The 12,946-nt window shown below is 38.8% G+C and overlaps 1 protein-coding gene across 3 annotated transcripts in view; it reads left to right on the plus strand.

Moving 5' to 3' along the window:
- The first annotated feature begins 231 nt into the window (after positions 1-231).
- Positions 232-12,946, plus strand: part of LOC129731942 (FERM, ARHGEF and pleckstrin domain-containing protein 2) — a 152,573-nt gene continuing 139,858 nt past the window's right edge. For 2 of the 3 annotated variants that reach the window (XM_055692343.1, XM_055692340.1), the window contains exon 1: positions 232-890. The gene's annotated coding sequence lies outside the window, so the exon portion shown is untranslated. Of the gene's footprint in view, positions 891-1,900; positions 2,501-12,946 lie in introns of those variants that run through there. The other variant, XM_055692341.1, reaches the window with a different exon arrangement.

Below are 12,946 nucleotides of genomic sequence, written 5' to 3' on the forward strand. Positions count from 1 at the left end.
TGATCAACCCGTAACGATACCGGACTGCCCTATGCAACCGGTGCACCCATCCAGCTGTCATTACTGTCAGATTTCGACAGTTCCCCATTGCTGCGTATGTGTGAGTGTGCTCTTTAGCTGACCGTTTTCGGCTTTCTCTTGCTGCGTGTTCATTAGGGCACTCATCTATGCGTGGGATCCTCCCTGTGATTCGCTCACTCGTTTGAACATCATCATCATTCTCGTCGATAGCGAAGCGACACAGAAAAGTCGTGATGTCCAAAGTGATTGGGTGTGTTTCCGCAGTCGATCCGGCGGTCGTTGATTGTTACTTGTTTAGGCTTTAAAATTGATGCGGAATTGCTTTTAAGTGTAACAAATCGTTAGTTTTCCGCTGAAAAATACTGCCGTTCCAGTGTACGCTTACGAACGAACGCAACTAGTTCAATTCTACGATAGAAAACCAAACAGGAAAAATCTGTTCTTTCGTGTGCATGTAAAATCATTTCTAGGCGTGTGAGATTGTGCAAAAGTTGGAATAAACGATTCTGTACAAACGGGAATGCTGTAGTGTAGTGATTACTCAAGAAAAAAAGCTGATTTAAGGGTTTAAAGTTTTGCAAAAAGTGAAAAACAGGATTTTTTCACTGCACCTCTTTTCGTTCTCCCCTGTGCCACTTCTAACGTCTTGCGCTCGCGTATAGTTCCGTTCGTGCTTCGACGAAGTACAGGCAACCCTTGGGGTACTCTGGTGACGACGACGACGACAGCAGCGAAAGAAGAGAAGAAGGCGAGAAGAGAGAGTGAGTGCCAACATCAACTGACCGTCAGTAGCATTCCGGCACATACACCCCTTTGGCTGTATACCGCAACACGGTGGGCTCGCAGCTGAGGAAAGCATACGGAAAAAGGTGACGTTTGTTGTTTGTTTATGACTACGTCTTTGTTTTCTAAACTGTGGTACATTCTGTAAAATTGGCAATGAAACTGTGAAAATGCTCCGTCCGATTTCAAACGGTAATAACTGTATAACCACATGATGGATTACATTAATCAATATGTTGTTGGATAGATAGAATGTTTGACAATTTTGTGATATGTCAGTTATCATTATTACTTCTTTGCTCAGCGGTGAAAATTAACGAAAACCTGAAACTAAGGAAACGCGATATTGTTACAATATAAGCCAACTTTAACCAATCACAGAATTGCTGTTCATTTACAAAAGCTTGACTATCTCCGTATAGGAAAATTTTAGATTGATATTATTCGTCTTTTTTGCTTTTTTTTTTGCTAAATGCAACCAGACAATGCTGAAATTGCATTTTACTACATCTTTTTCGAAAACTTACATTTCACTCATTGAAAAATTAAGGGCATTTAATTATTTCTAAAAAAATTACCGACAAAATGTAAAATAAAACGTTGCGGTTTAAAGTATAAGACCATGAAAATATCATAACCAGCAATAACATTAGTATGAATTGTTATCTAAAATATCAGAACAAGTTTGTTGAAAAAAGATTTTCGCCAGTTCAATTTCCAATTAAAAGTAACTCTACTTAAGCTGTGACATTTGATTAAGACAATCCGCTATATTTATGAATTCATTCTAACCAAATCCGATCACGAACACGTTCGTAATTGATGTCGTTCGATGTTTGGAATATTATTTTCAAATTTGTTTGCATCAATCTTATCAAACGAGAGGCGAATACAGCCGTAACAATAATACGAGTTGATTGTTTTTAAGGAAAAAATGTATAAATGCGATCCATTACGTTTCCCTCGCATGATTACGATTTTATTGTAATCCCATAAAACAGCTCAGTTCATGGAACTTCTCGAATAAAACATCAGCAAACACTAGTCTTCTGGTAGACAATGCCGTGTTGTTCTGGATACCATCATCGCTGTCGTCATTAGGTAGACTGCAGAGAATTTCCCACGGAACATCCAACGAGAGTTCGTCGCGCCTGTCTTTGTGTGAGAGAGCGACTATACCGTGGAAAATCATCTTGAAACCGAAGGGAGGATTCTGGCTGCAGCCAGCATTCAGAATCGTCGCGTTCATTGCACACAGCAGACAAGGATCGCTGCTACTGACGACAAAGTGGATTGTCTGTGGTAATGTGCCTGATTGATCAGTGAAGAAAAAAGTGCCACACGTACTCAGGGCACGAAAACTGTGTGGCAAACTGTTGTTCAGATGATTGTGATTAAATGAAGATCTTCAAACCATACGACAAACGATAGTTTAAGTGCTTTAATCGTGCTGGAAAAATCTCGTAGATAACGCATATTGTGTAGGCCTGGCAGACAAGCCCCAACCCAGTTCTCTCCGCAGGAGGAAAACTAGGTCGCCTGCTGTTACTGGATTCTGCTCTCTCACCACGCTCACCGTAGCCTGCTTCCCTGCTCCTGCCATCGGTGGAGGATGCTGTGCGGTGACTGTGCTGATGACCTGGAAAATCGAGAGCAAAAACAGCAAACGAAAGGCGGAAGGACTTTTCTTTGAATGGTGATTATATTCTCAAAGCAAAACTAAATCTCTTTCAACTTTCGACTGTCATGGATTTTCTGTAAATTGTGTTGAACCTTCTTTGTTAGTAATAATTAAACTCGGATCGAGTAGATGAGATGGTTTCTCGCTAAACATGTGAAAAGGGCCCATGTGCCATTTGTAAACAAGCCACAATTTCACGTTTTTCAATGAATACAAGCTTATTCTACTCGTACAAATAAGATTTTTTGATAAAGAGTGAATTCTTTTATCAATAAATCTTATTGGTAAGAGCATATTTCGCTTGTATTGATCAAAAAACGAGAAAATTTGGCTTGTTTACATATGGCACATGGGCCCTTTTCACATGTTTGGCGAGGTTTTGCTATAAAAAATACACATTTATCGTGCGTTGAATTGTGATTGGGTGGGAAAAGTGGCGAAATCATAGGCATTGTGGGTTTCTCGAACTCATTTTCCGTGGCTTCCGGTTGTATTGGAATGCTTGAAAATTCCATCCGCAACACTCCGTGTGTACTTTCTTGAATAGAATTTCGAACGATATTTGGCACGATGCAGCGTGAAGCGAATTTTAATGATTTTCATTTATCAAATTTTTGGCGGAAGCCCATGTTATCACGTATCGGAGCTGAATCATTACGAATTATTGGAGGCTTTTATTGCATAGAAAATTTTCAACCACACCTTTGCAATTCAAAATATGGTGATAAACTAGGAAGTGATACCAACTGGGAACGACTTGCTCGTACAATAGTGCCTTCTAACACACATCATGTATTTGTCATCAGTGTGCACAAAGTCTTTTCGAAAGTTTACTTCCATCTCGACGGAAAGACGCCATCATCATGTGCCTCCATAAATAATAAATTGGATGATGGAGATGAAGCTTAAAATTGATTGCAAGAAGTCAGCATTTGGAAGGAAAGTGTGTCTAAAGTCGTTCGAAGATGATGTTTGCTTCTGTTTTATGATCCGTATGTTTGCGAAAGTCAGCTGTCGCCAGAAATTCATTTATTTATACGATTGTTCGTCAACCTTGTCTGGACAGCGTATTGCATTATTATGATAGTGGTTTCGAATACTCATACAAGATATTTATGCTCGCATCTACATTTTTATTTGTGATAAACGAGCAGAAAATACTAAGCAGTTTGGCAGGCTGCCTGCGGTAACAAAAACAGGGCTGATCATAGAGTAGAAATACAATGTTTCGAGCATCCTGAGAGAGCCTACTGAGACCTTTGCCATTCGCCTTCTATTTGGTTTCCAGCATATTGGATATTGATTGATAGCTTTTCTACAACAGAACTTGAAAAAGTTTGAATACAATAGCGACGTTTTAGACTGTAAATTAAGAGTATGAATTTTTTTTTTGTACATATTTTTTATTAATTCATCGAAAACATTTCAAATAGAGGACCAGGAGAGCTCGTAGCGTCAAGGTTACGGATTCCACTTTGACAGGTGAATAGTCATGAGTTCAAATCTTAGTAGAATCCGACCGTTAGAGTGACTTCCACGCCTGGGTTTGTTATCGAGCATTCTCGTACCCTTCCCACAAGCTAAATTTCAAAAAATGTTATCAGAGCTGTATAAAATGAAGCAAATAAAATTACTAATACTTGGCACGAGTAACTAACGAGGGCCGACAAAGAAGAGATACAAGCGTAATAGGGATGGTATAAAGGTATAAACATCCGTCACTTATCACGGTGAAAAAAAGGATCTTCGTTCCCGTAAGAGTCTTTAGAGATGCAGAGGTAAATTTGGTCTCTGGTAACAACGATTATAACAACTCCCTCCTTCCTACTTTCTCTAACCGACCACAAAGACGTAGCCGTCGTTATCGATCTATACAAAAAAGCAGAAGCTACTGAATTGTTGTACATTGAAGATGGTGAATAAATCCCAAATAACCATCTAACGTATTTCAATGTACAACTTCACTAGCACAGATCCATTACGGAGGAGCAATCATAAAACGTGCGGTCGTCAAGCTCAAGCTCAAAACAATTGAAATTAATGACAACCACAATTTTCTACATATTTTCTTCAGAACAACATGTTACATGGAAATGATTCGACAATTTGATGTCGTTCTTCTAATAGTTTTGCAACAGTGTTTGGTGCTTAGAATGATAGAAACAAGTCAAAAAACCAAATCCTTGGTGCTACATTCCGATTCGGAACTCGACCTTTTATTTATTATACCCAGACTTCGCAGCTAACCGCTAAGTGTACAGGACAATTGCTGGGCTAGCATTACGATCCTACTGACACTAACAGTCTTTCCCGAGTAGAGACTCGAACCTACGGAGACTTGTTGGGTCAGCATTGCACCTCGAGACCAGCTGGGAAACTTATCACCTTTCATAGGAAAATGTTATTGAAGCCACTTTCAAAAACGTCGAAAGTATTCTTCAAAACAGTTTTGAAAGTTTGAATGATTGAATAATTTCGTGTCGTCTGAATACACAAGTATTTTCAGGTGTTTCAGTAGGAAGGTAATGTCGTTTACATATAAAATGAGAAGAAGAGGTCCTAAGTGGGAGCTCTGAGGGACCCCAGGACTAAAACGAACGAGATTAGCACGCACGTTTCGAAAGCGAACAATTTGTTTACGTTACGGTAAATATGCGTGAAGCCATTTAGAAAGTCTTTGAGACTATAAAGCTTGATACATTAAACATTTGGTCGCACAAAATGGAACATATATTCGTAAAAAAAACACATGGAAAAAAATCTTGGGATATTATTTTGTAGCAAATTTATCGACCTTAAAAGGAAAAAAAACAAAAAAAAATATTTGTCTGAGTTTCAGTTGAATTCACGCACTTTTCGTTTTATACCGCCCATTATCTTCTGCACAGTGGAACTATCAATTCGATCGAAATTGTTTTTTATGACTTTCCGGCTGTAGTGGCAGCTGGCTAAGTCAGGCCGAGCCGTCATGTGATTGGATGAACGGCAAAATCCGCCTTAGGAGGCACTGTTCCTTGTACACCTGGCCATTCATGATTGATCCGGTATTTTTGTCCTGGGAGCTGCGCGAAATCCATTTTCCTTATCGTCTATTAAAATGCAGCCGTCGAATTTCTCATCCTAGCGCGGCATTCTGCAGCGAGATTCTGCTCGAGGGTCCTGTTGGAGAGCTTGCTGGCGTGGAACGACCGCAGGCCTTCACGCCAAAAGCTTCGACGAACAGTGCTGTACGGTCCCGAGAACTTCTTAGCCAAATCACGCAGGGTGATCCCAAGGTTCGTCCGAACGGCTCTGTAGACTTTAACCGTAGCTGCTTGTCAATCATTCCACTGCGATTGCTGTGATCAGCGCGATACAGCGTTAGTGTTTCAACGAATCGCTCCAGCACGCTGTTTACGGTTTATTTGGGAAGTTTAAGGCTCTTCGCAATTTTTGCGCTTGATTACGTCAGATTTTCAACGTGAAAGTGCAAAATTATCTCACGTCTTTCACGTTCCATCGTTGAAAAGTTTTGAACCACTGACTCAAATTTGAAGTTATTGTCGATTTTGACATATCCAAAACGTGATGAACCAAGCTGAGGTACATGGTAAAACCTAAATTAATCCATCTAGCGGTCAGACTCAGCCTTTCTCATTCAAACTTATTATTTGTGAAAATAGATTTACATGAATGCTTAAATCCAATAAAGGTATATCCACTCTTTGGGTTCTAAAATATTGATGCTGTAATTGAAGTATAAAATATGATATTTGACGTAATGTTAGTGCTCAAGAAATAGCGAAATAAAAGAAAAGACTCTTAATTTCGAACAATTTAATCACGAGCGATACCGGGAACGTTCAAATAGTACGATACCACATTCAAATCATGTTGAGGCCATATACATTGATCAAAGCAGCTATAGTGTTGAATAGTCTTTGAATTTCTTTTCCTTCCAAAACTTTTGAACAGCATATCAAATTGTTATGAAGTTTGTTATTTGTAAGTTTGAGAGATGAATCGTTTGTATGACACTAGTTATGTTCAAATAAGTCGTGTAATATTTGAGATAATAGACTTTCGTTGTTTTAACAATTTAAAACATAACGGTTGCTTTAGTTTGATTACAATCAAATAAAAAGGGAATATATATATAGGGCAGCCAAACTTTGAAACCACGTGATCAATCATAATTCATCAGTTAACCCTTAACTAGCCCGTTCATCTGATATCAATATTGTTCAAATCGCTTGTGTAGTTTCTAAGATAATGAAGTTTCGTGTTTTTCACATTTCGATACATTACAGACGAAATTACAGTCCGATTACAGCAGAATTCAATAGGGTGTTATGAGGCAGCTAGACCTTTCATTTGACACTAATTTTGTGGAAATCGGGTCAACCATCTCTGAGAAAAGTGAGTGAGTCCAAGTAGGGGGATTTGGGGCATAATGAGCACACTGGGCGAAATGGACAACCCTCTTTTATGCGAAACTACGCATTTTTTAATACAATATGGTCTGTGGAACTCTTCCGTAGTTACTACAGTATCTCTTTATATAGAACAGAAGTGATTGGTCTGTTTAAAATATGGAAATATATTGAAAAAATCAACTTGGTTCCCGGATGTTGGAAAAATTATTATTATTGCGCACTACAAAACAAGCTTTTACGGTCGTTTAAATGGCTCAATCAAGTATGTAGACACATCAATATGAAGTATGGGTCGTACCCCAAATTTCACCATCATTGAAGTTTTTTTATTTTAAGTTATAATTAGTGTTAAAATCTCATGTTAACTTTAACTAATTCGATAGGGGCGAAATGGTCACCTTTAGGTGGGGTGAAATGAGCACACCTTGTTACATAAACTTACCTGAAATACAGATACAGAGTTACAGAGTTGGTGTCTTCGGTAAAGTTATTGGTATAACCAATACGACCAACTTTGCCGAAGATAAAAAATTCGTATCTGTTACTCAAAATGACTTAGAGAGTTTTTATTGAAAATATACCTGTCAAAACACATTTTTCAATGAAACATATTTTTTTTCTATTTTCTAGGCCTTCACTATATTCTACAAAGTTTAGTAAAGCGGGCAATGTATGTAGTTTCGCGGGAATGCGAAGATGAACGGGAATAGAAGGTGTGACTAGAATTAGGAAAAAAAAATTTTTTTCCCGTCTGGACGAGGGAAAATTTTTTCTAATTCTAGTCACACCTTCTATTCCCGTTCATCTTCGCATTCCCGCGAAACTACATACATTGCCCGCTTTACTAAACTTAAAATGTAAGTCAATATGACAAAAAATGAAATTAGTTCGTAAAGTTCTACAAAGTTGTTAGTAGCATCAATATACACAACTGTCTGGAAGATACTATATTCGTATTGTTTGAAAAACTATGAGTTATGGGCTATTTTTATTTTTTTTTCGCCATATTTCAAATCAATGTATCTTTCTTAGGGGCAGGTAGATGCAGATTCGGTAGTAAGCATATGAAAGTATAATAATAGAACTTTCAAACGCTGGTGGTTTCGCTAGTCCACGACTTTCTGTTGATGAGTTGTGTTCATAACAAAAAACCTCGTTTTTACCCTTTTTAATGATTTAAACAGGTGAAATACTAATATTGTAAACCAAGATACCACGTAATAAGTTCGTATCTATGGTGACCATCCTACCAAGCGTGGTTCAAGTATTCCAGAACATGTAAACTGCATATGCTTGTTTTTGGTTCACCTCGAAGGTTCTCAATCAAAAACAAAAAAATTGCTATTAAACACTGAGTTGATAACTGTAGAACAAGCAAAGAACGGAAATTGCAAGCAGGATAATAGCAAATATAAAACCACTATCATCAATTACAATTTAAGTGTTGCCTCTTGTTGAATTTTGTTTGGTGGTATTTATTTTTTTAATACTATTGCATTCAGTAGTAATTACAAATTATTATTGTCGACCACCATGCAGTTGTCGGTTTCGACACATTCGTACTAGTAGCATCATAACATCATCAAGTAATAGCTTCTCGTGATTTTTGGCCATCCGCGAATGGACGTTACTACGGGGTCTGATGAAGCAAGCAACCAGTTTATCCAATAGCTTTATTATTGTATTCTCGATATCTGTTGAATTGAAGTTTTGACAATAACTTGACACATTCGTAAGGTAAATTCATGTACCTTTCCCAATTCTGGTGCAAACATATATTAGAAAATCTTTGAGACCGTATCGGTCCGAAAAAGGGGCTGCAGGCAGAATTGGCCACCATAAGGCGCGACGGGACATTCACGAAACAAGCCGCCAAGTATCACGGCATTTCGCGACAAACGTTGGCCCATTAATTGTACTTCTACACAGTTTCAAGATATGTTCTATAAGAGTGCTCATGATATCCCGTGGGTGCTCATTATGCCCCAGTGGGGTGCTCATTGTGCCCCACACATCGACTGATTGCTAGTTTTCGATGCATGAATCTAATTTGTGTTTATCGTGTAATCACGTCACCATTATACGATAAACTTTTCAATTTGTGAATAGTGTACCTTTTATTACAGATAGTTAATTCAAGTTTTGCACTGAAGATAGCTTAAAATTTTTGTCGTTTTCCATGCTTAAATCAGCAACCAAGTTAGGGTGCTCATTATGCCCCTATTCCCCCTAGTCTTCGGAATATGTTTTTTTATCACAGCTGGATTTTACATTTTTATACATAACAGGCAAAGTAATAAACCGTTTGCAAAAAAAATCAATAGGGTCTTATGGGGTAACAAGACCTTCCATATGACACTGATTTTATGGAAATCGGTCCAGCCATCTCTGAGAAACATGAGTGAGATTAGATAGTCTCCAGAAAACGTTTCTTTCCAAAACTTCTGAACCATAAGTTCAATTTTCATAAAATTCAAAAGTTAAGGGTTTTTTAAGTAGCCCGTTAATTTGAAATCAATTTTGTACAAATCGGTTGTGTAATTTCTGAGATATTGATGTTTCGTGATTTTTACATTTTGATATAAAACCTCTAAACTAGAAATCAGATTACAATAAAATTCAATAGGTTTTTAACTAGACCTTTCATTTGCAATTAATTTCATTGAAATTGGTTCAGCCATCTCTGAGAAAATCGAGTGAGATTGGGAGAGCGTTACACTCACATATACAGAAAATGCTCAGCTCGTCGAACTGAGCCGAGTGATATACGACATTCGGCCCTTTTGAGCACTTTTATACCTTTAGTTTTTGCAGTGATTGCTATACCTTTCTAGGAGAAAGGCAATAGGAGAAAGGCAAAAAGTGAAATGATAGAAATGACTTTTTATTTCAACTTCAATCCTGAGCAAGGCCGCAAACATTGAAATAGTACAATATCAAATTCAAATGATGTTGAGGCCACATATTTTGATCGTAGCTAGAGCTTTAAACAGTCTGCAGGTTACGTTTCTTTCTATAACTTTCAAACCACATGTTTCAACATTATGAAATTCATTGTTTAAGGGTTTAAAAGCCCATTAATTTGAATTCAACTATGTTAATAGCTTCTGAGATATAAGAGCGATTTTCACATTCTGACACAGCGCCAAAAATAAAAGTTTGATTACAATGAAATTCAATTGCGGCAAATAGATGCTTTATTCGAAACCAAGATAGAAAGAATCGGTTAGATCATCTCTGAGGAAAGTGAGTGCGAAAAAAAAGGTGTACATACACACCCACACAAAAACGTATACACCTATACAGGCATACATGCAGAAAATGCTAGATTCGTCGAACTGAGTCGAGTAGTATATGACATTCGGCCATTTGGATCACTTTTCTACCTTTTAATTAGCCAATGATCGTTAGGAGAAAGTCAACATGTTTACTTTCATTATGTGATTTCACATTTTTATCAACCACGGACAAAGTTATAATCCGATTACAATGAAGTTCAATAGCAACCTATGGGGCAATTAGACCTTTCATTTGACACTAATTTTGTGAAAATCGGTTTAGCCATCTCTGAGAAAAATGAGAGTTTAAACAACCTCAGGATAACTTTTCTTTACATAACTTTTGAACCATATGTTCAATCATAACGAAATTGAAAAGTTAAGGGTTTTGGAGACAGCCCGATCATTTGGAATCTGTTTTATTAAAATCGGTTATATGGTTTCTGAGATATTGATTTTTCGTGATTTTTGCATTTTGATACATAACCTCTAAACTAAAATTTGATAACAATGAAATTCAGTAGCAACCTATGGCGCGACTAGACCTTTCATTTGCAATAAATTTTATGAAAATCGGTCCAGCCATCTCTGAGAAAAGTGAGTGGGAAAAAAAAGTTGCACATACACACACACACACACATACACACATACATACATACATACAGAAAATGCTCAGTTCGTCAAAAGGGGTTAAGTGGTATATGACATTCGGCCATTGGGACCACTTTTATACCTTTGGTTTTTCCAGTGATTGCTATACCTTTCTAGGAGAAAGGCAAAAACATTTCGTTCAAAGAAAACGGCGGCTGAAGCGCATCAAGAGTTAGAAAAAAAATTACGGGAACGCTGCTCAATCGTGCCGTGATTGGTTCCGTCGCTTCGAAGACGGTAATTTTGATGTCGACGATTGTCCGCGTAAAAAAGGCAAAAACCCTTGAAGACGCTGAATTAAACCTGCAGTTTCTTGTCAAACGCAGGAACAGCTTGCTTCGGTATTACCCGCCAAGCCATTTCTAAGCTATTGCATGCTTTGGGATGTATTGAAGCTATAAGACGTTGAGCGTCGTTTTCTCGTCTCTGAATAAATGCTCCAGCCGCAAATAGGAATGGATTTCACATCGTAACGGGTGATGAAAAAAGGATTCATTACAGCAACCCAAATAAAAGAATGTGATGCCTGGTCATGCTTCTACGTCGTCGGATCGTCTAATACACAGACTGCAAAGGATGTACTGTGTAGCTGGTGGGACCAGAGCGGTGTTATTTATTATGAGCTATTGAAACCGGAGGAAGTCATCACTGGGGAACGGGATCTACTTCAATTGATGCATGTTTTATTTAAAAAACGGCGAGAATTTAGTTGTGCACCTGTTAAAAACAAAAAAAGACCACAAATGATGCAGGAAAAAACCTAGTTATACCGTTCAATGAACAAATCAACAAAAAAAACAACAGAAGCAAAAAAAAACACGGATGCAAGAAGTATATTAAATTGAGGTAGAGCGTTTTTTATTCAACCAATTTATTGAACCAATTTAAGATATGATTTTGCATTCGTATTTTGTTCTGTATGCAGTTTTAGTTCAAAAAATATACTATTCTTTGTAATTACACCGAAGCACCAAACAAAAGTATTGACAGTTATCGTAATGACCATAATGGGTGACAACTAAAAATTTGGAATTTTGGAGGCTCTCGTACTCCACAGTAAACACGCTTTGAGAGAAATGAGAGTATGTACAAGTAAGCTCTTTCTCTCTCTCCTCTTTTTGCCAGTAATTTTTGTTTTTTTTATGCATGAAGTAGTCGCCGAAAATTACTCGTATTCGCTCGAAGCTGCGCTGCCAGAAGAGGACCAGCTGGAGGAAGCTCCTCTCGAGGACTGTTGGAACACCATCAGAACAGCCATCAACAGCGTAGCGGAGAACGTCATCGAGCATGTGGGGCGAACCCAACGAAAAGAGTGGTTCGACGACGAATGTAGGAGGATGATGGATGAGGCGAACGCTGCGCGGGCGGCGAAAATGCGCAGTGCCACTCGTCAGAACGTGGAAAGACATAGACAGAAGAAGATGCAGCGATCCCAAATCTTCCGGGAGAAAAACGCCACCTGGAGGAGGAGGAGTTTGCAGAGCTGAAACTGCTGCATCATTCTCAGGAAACGCGAAAGTTTTATCAGAAGCTCAACGCATCCCGCAGAGGCTTTGTGCCGCGAGCCGAAATGTGCCGGGATGAAGATGGTAGTATTCTGACGGACGATCGTGAGGTGACCGAAAGGTGGATGCAGCACGTCGACAAACATCTGAATGGCGCCCAGGCAGGAGACCATGGCGGCGAAGAAAGCGATCCCGCCGGTACAACAAATGTGGAAGACGTGCCAGCCCCAACGGTAGGTGAAGTTATGGATGCATCAAGCAGCTGAAAAACAATGAATCGGCTGGGAAGGATGGCCTCGGAGCGGAGCTTATTAAGATGGGCCCGGAGAAGCTGGCTGCTTGTTTGCACCGGCTGATTGCAAGAATTTGGGATACAGAACAGTTACCGGAGGAGTGGAAGGATGAGGTTATCTGTTCCATCTATAAGAAAGGCGACAAAATGGACTGTGGGAACTATCGTGCGATCACCGTGTTGAATGCCGCCTACAAAGTGCTTTCCCAAATCATTCTCCGCCGCCTCTCCCCCCCAGCCAACAGATTTGTGGGAAGTTATCAGGCCGGCTTCGTGGAAGGACGGTCTGCGACGGACCAAATCTTCACCATACGGCAAAT

This window comes from Wyeomyia smithii, chromosome 3 (genome assembly GCF_029784165.1).
Source record: "Wyeomyia smithii strain HCP4-BCI-WySm-NY-G18 chromosome 3, ASM2978416v1, whole genome shotgun sequence".
NCBI lineage: Eukaryota > Metazoa > Arthropoda > Insecta > Diptera > Culicidae > Wyeomyia > Wyeomyia smithii.